Raw genomic sequence first — 6474 nt, 5'->3', positions numbered from 1 at the left:
CCAGGAGCTGCTGCACATAAAGAACTTTGAAAGACTAAGCCTTATAGGCAATCAGGGACTTTTTTGTCCCACTGTGACCTGAAAGGATAGTAAATTTTTGCAACCTACAAGGATTAAACAGTCATCATTTATCGCTTTGACTAAATTTAGTTAAAGTTAATAACAGCGGCCCACATAGGGCAAAGAAATTTGTCAGTTAAAGCTAACTTGTTGGTAATTATAACCACATTTACCATACATAAAAGCAGGAGACAGAATTTTTCATTCACCTTTAGCAAAATAGCGTAACAGTAAGTCAAGGTATTCATTTTAAAAGAAATGTCTATTGTTAGAGACTGTTTTAATCAAATAAATAAAAAATACTAAATAGCATCTCCAAAGTCAGTTCAGGAGAGGTTAAGGAATTGCAGGAGACAATTCACGTTGCTCAAGGACACAGCTGTTACTTCTAAATGAAAATAAACCAGTGATATTTATGCATGGTGGGGTCTGGTGTTTCATAGGGGAGTACGTGGTTCCATTAAACCCACATTGCTGAATTATTATTCTATAGCCACATCACAAAAGGGGTTAAATGTAATATTATTGTGAAAGAAAGAAGTACTACAAAGAAATAATTAATTAATTAGATTTTATATTTTGCTGTAGTTATAGGTTTTGATAGGAGCTACAGATAGATAAACTCTCCTAGAGGGAGACATTTTTATCTTAAATCTCACAAGTTTATAGTCTGCTGCTCAGTTTATTATTTATAAATAATGCAGCAAGTGTTAAAATGACTTGGATGTATCAGAGCGTTTTATAGGATTTCACACAATAAGGAATGCATTAAAAAATAGTTTACTGTTTTCAGCCACTGCAAAGTATCAAGCTCAAAGAAGTAGTGGAAAATGTCTGATCTGACTCTAAAAACACATTCCCACGTAAAAAAAAAGTGCACATGGGGAGGTGATCTGGAATTCATAGAAAGCACACAGGAAGGTTTTAGTGGGCATGTCTTTAATGCATGATCAGAGAACATTTAGCCAGTTTTCTTTTGTTTGTTTGTTTATGAAATCACCTTTATTATCAAAAGTCTGAAAACATTCATCTCACTCTGATTCAAATTTTGTGGTGTTGCAACCTGTAATTAAAATAGCAAAGTTTTGGGTTAATAGGCTTACACAAAATAATCCAGATTGGTCAAATTTAATAAATAAAAATATCTTTATGTGAACAAACAAACAAAATGTCTTTAAAAGGTATAAAGTATAATCTGGTGCTGCCAATTACCTTCATAACTCACATAATTGATGTTAAACCAGGATGACAGCAGTTCACAACCTGAACATCCATTCATTCATTATCTATACCACTTAGTCCAATTAAGGGTCACGGTCTCAGCATTCAGCAGGCGAGAGGCAGGTACACCTGAACAGGTCACCAGTTCATCACAGACCTAACCATGGAAGCCAAAATCCTGGCTTTCCACTCCACTCCCAATGCCACAGTCAGTCAGTGAAAAAAAGATGCTTTCCAAAATGCTCACTAGCAATAAGCATTTCTGACAATGTTCACTATCATCCACATGCAACCGGTTTGCACGTGGATAAGTGCAAACCTGTTATCAAACCACCTGTGTGCAGGGCCTTCCAGTCTGTGGAGAGGGGCAGACAAAAAAGACAAAAAACTAAAATAATGTTAATAATTGATTAGGTTTAGTAGGAGATATGGATTGTGTACTGAAAAACAACAATAAATCCAAATTTCCTCTCACCGCTGAACTGCATGTTAAATCTCAGACCTTGGTTGGTTTTCACCAGGGACAAAATATTTTGTCCTGGTAGATCATTTAATGGAAGGGATGAATCTTTAGTTACTGTAAATAGTTCAGTAAAATAGGTGGAAAATACTGAATACACATGTATTGAGCTAAGTTTAGGGCCATGGTGCCTTATGTAGAATTCAACCAAAGGGTATCAATGTTAGTTTTGTTTAGCTTAGTTTTGTTATATAGACGTTGATGCAGAGACACATAAATATAAGCTGTCTTTGAATGTAGGAGATCCCCTCACTAATACACTCGGCTAAACCATGGCAAATACCAATGTGTTGAAAAGGGAAATCTATCACATTGGTATATAGGTTACAGTATGGCCACTGTCTCCATGGTCATAACATGGCATGATGGATGGTCTCTTCCCTGCAATAAAAATAAGCTCTTCAGTTTCATGTTCTTAACAAATGGAGCATCCTTCCCACTGGGAGCCTTTTAAGTGATAAGCTGCATTCATTTCCCAAATGCTATTCTTTTCTGGACATCTGTTAAAGCTGAGTACTAAAGAAAAACTTTTTATGCGTTCCTGTTTTTCCCTCATCTTGACCTTTGGGATTTTTTAAAGAAATTATGAACAGTGAAAGCAGTTATCCAGGGAAAGGATGCGTATGATAACACACAGATGGTGAGGCGGCAAATTCTTCATGATGTCAGTTAGAAGAGTGCAGACAAGGGTGTTTGGTACATGAGGCATGCACTGACTGGAAACTAATATATTTGATTAATCTAAAGAGATTCAAGCTGTAATCAGGGCGTAAGTCATGGCCGATTTTAGTCAAACCTGGTGGGTAAACCGCAGCATCTTACAATAATATTATTGGTAAAACATATTTTATCTACATATGTGCTATTTTAAAGAACATAGTCCTGCCAAAACTAAAAAAATGATAACAAATATTTTGAAGATGATTTTTGTTTAACTAATTTTCTTAAAAGCTAACATGGTTGGTTTCCTAAAACCACAATCTTAAGCCCAGCCCAACATGTGGCAACATGCTCAGATGCTTCTGGAACAACCAACTGAAGCTTACTTTTTTAAATATAAGCACACACTAATGGATTTAGCTTTTGAGAAAGTCATTATAATTACCTTGACTCAATAAATGATTACATAGTGAGGGTCCGTAAAGCTGCCCCCTAGCAGGTCTTATCAAGGTTCAAGCTTGAATACAAAACCATCACTGATTCTTCAACTCTGACCCCACTGGGACACAATCCAACCCATACATTACAAAATAAATTCATTTATTTTTCCACCTGGGAACAAAAAAGACTTACACAGCTCCACCACCTGTTCACAGATAATCAGTTTATCTCATTTCACATTCTGATGCAGATGTGAGAAAACACAATCTCTGCTGAATCAACTTTAAGATTAAGTAGAAAAAATCTGCCTAAACAATCATGCATTACAACCACCTCAATTAACTGAGGAACACATCACATTGCACTTTAGGACACAGAAACAACTTACACACCATTTGACTTTGTCAGTCTGTTCAGTTTTAATAAATCAAAATGACTGAAACACTCGCCACCATCCTGAGCTCCAGCATCAGCTCCACTCTGTCTTCTTGGTGATATTTCCTATTTACACATCCCATCCAAATTAAAAACCCATTACTCATTTCTCTAGCTGTCACTAAGAACGTGGGATGAACACATCTCCCCTGTTTTGTGCTCCTTACGCTGGCTTCCTGTCTGTTTTCATGTCAAATTTAAGGTTTTTTTTATTGTTTTTAAGTGTTTGCACACTATGGGCCCATCTTATTTGAATGAGTTGTTGCAGCCCTGCACTTCGCCCAGAACCTTGAGGTCAGCTTAGCAGTTCCTGCTGGTTGTCCCTAAAACCAGGCTAAAAACCAGAGGTGCTGGAGCTTCTCCATGGCAGCACCAGACTGTGGAACAGCCTCCCTCTGTCTGTCAGGTCTAGACTGAAAACTCACCTCTTCTTCTTCAAATGCTAAAAAATTGAGTTTACCTTGGCTTGACATTATTTCACTATGTTTGTTTATTTTTTTATTTGTGTTTTATGTATTTATTGACTACAGTTGGTATTGTGAAGCAACTCAAGTTGTTTTAATGTGCTATATAAATACATTTGAATTGAAAGAAGTCCTCCTTGTCACATCCGCCTTTGTCAATTTTTAGTTTTGTCCTGTTTCACATTTTGTACATTTCGGTCAGGCTTAGGTTACGTGGAGCAGCAGAGGCAGCTGACATGATTGCATATTGATCCGAACACGGGGCAAACCTTAACTGAGATCTTTCATCGTCTCTGTTTGCAGTTAATCCACTTTTCACCCTAATTCTTTTTTCTGCAACACCATGTATCTGTTCTTGATAAAACCATGTCCTAATGTGTCCAAAAGCAATCCAGCAGGTACTCTTGAAGGATGTTTGTGTTTACTTCACCTTATAGCTCATTACTATAGTTTTAAAAGAACTTGTATTATTTTAGTTAAGTTGTAAACTGAAGATGATTTGGCTCTTATTTAACTGATTACAGTGTTTTATACCTGTTTGGGCATAGTATGCTAATGCTAATGTAGCTTCAAGCTCCAGCTTCAAATCGAGTTTTTTTGTAACCCCATGCTCATTGATTTAGTCATACTTGCAACCTTCAGCAGGGCATTTTGTCCATAACAGTGGTGGGGCGACACATCCCCAAAGGAGATAAATGAAAAAAACAAAACAACAACGATAAGCAAACAAAACAAACTAGCCACCGTAAGCTTTCTGAATACCTTGTCCTGCCTGTATGTCAATGACCAATCAGCATGAGAAACTGCCCGGATTGCTCTCATTATCTGTCATGTAAAACCTTATTTTTTTTTTCCCCCCAAACAGCAGGAACTACAGCGCAATGTCTCTGGGTGTTGGGAGGGCTTGAACTTGTGTGCTTTCATCATACAGTACATATAATCCAGCCTGGCCAGCTGCGTGGATGGAGCTGGCTGCACTCAAGGTCAAAGATGGCTGTTGGAGCAAATCTATTGTGTCTTTGAAATAATTTCCCTTCAGTTGTCGGATTAATGAAGATAAATTGGCAACAAAACAATTAGGACCACCAAGACCAAATCAAGCAAGTTTCCATAAAAAAGGTGGAAAGTCTTTTTGTGGTGGTGTCTTGAACCGAAAAACTGGCTACCTGTGTTTCTGTTCCACCCTGATGGCGGTACGCAGCCTCCCTCTCGTGGACAACTACAGATGTTACTACCATGCACTGTATGTCTGATTATCTTGAACTTCTAAATGCACATGCCCAACTGGTCAATGCTGACGTTTTTATTGAGCACATGCTCTTCTTTAACAAGATAACTGCAAAAAAACAAACAACCCAAAAAGGCATCTGAACCATGAATGGAGCACTACTTGGTTCCAGGGTGAGCCTCCACATCTGTCGCAAACATCTGACGGATTTGGGAACATCTGTCACCAAAATGCAACTTTAAACTGTATCGAGGTCAAACGACACAAATAGAGGTTTTGTGAATAACCTCAGCGCAGATTCCCACCAGTGTTCATCAAAAACTGTCCTAGGTCACGCTCCCAAGTTTCCTTTGTGTTGGTGGCTAAATAGCCATCACATGCCTGAAGTGACCCATAGTTTTTTTTAGATTAAATGCTTTTGTGACGGACTATTAATTGTGTCTTTGTTTGGATTTTGCTTTGTTTGCTCTTATTTCAGCCAGTTTTACCTTTTCTTTTTAACCTTCTTCCTGAAAAGTCCTGTTAATTCTGCTGCCTGTGCTTGCCTGTACATCTGCTTTGAGTTTTGTTAATAAGCCCATTGATCTGCTCCAACACACACACACACACACACACACACACACACACACACACACACACACAGACTGGTTTCCGTGGGGAATGGGGACCAACTTTCTCATCATCACTTGTGGGGACCACCCCTTCTGGTGGTTTTACAGACTAACAAAAAATCTGGTATACTATTTGAAGTGTTATCATCCTATACACAGCTTCAAATGACTGAATTTCAAAAGTAAGTTCATCAACCTGTTTGGATGATGCTTAATGGGGACTCATTTACTTTCTAATAAACATGGCAAATGGGGACCAGATTTACATAATATTAGCATATTTTACACGTCAAAACTTACCAAGTGGGGACCTTCAATTTCTTGAGATATTTAGTCAGCCATAACCATATACTGTACTCATTTACCCTGTCAAATAACTGTTTATATTTATTTACTACTTGTCTTTTTTTTTTCTTTCTTTAACTCCTGTACTGTCTGTTTATCCTGTGTTTATGTCTGTAAACATTTCTATTTGTTTGCTGTACTTCTGCTGCTGCAGCATTGCAGTTTCCCTAATGTGGGACAAATAAAGTTTTCTATTATATTGTAGATTAAAATTAAATCATCAATAACTTGTACAGACATATGCAACAGACATGTAAAAATAGATTCTATGGAAATCATTGCAGAATACCTTTTATTGACCTGCAAACAATAAGCTATTCAATCACCAAATGATGAAAGAAATAAACTTATACCCCCCCCCCAAAAAAAAAGAAGTTTTCCAGGTTCTTTATATAATATTGAACAGGTGAACATGCACTGAAAGTGCTTACAGTCTGTTTTTTCCTGAACATTTTTTTAAAGTGGTTTCTTTCAATTAACTGCAAAGCA

Source organism: Melanotaenia boesemani, chromosome 10 (genome assembly GCF_017639745.1).
Source record: "Melanotaenia boesemani isolate fMelBoe1 chromosome 10, fMelBoe1.pri, whole genome shotgun sequence".
NCBI lineage: Eukaryota > Metazoa > Chordata > Actinopteri > Atheriniformes > Melanotaeniidae > Melanotaenia > Melanotaenia boesemani.
The sequence above is the reverse complement of the archived record's forward strand: the minus strand, read 5'-3'. Positions refer to the sequence as shown.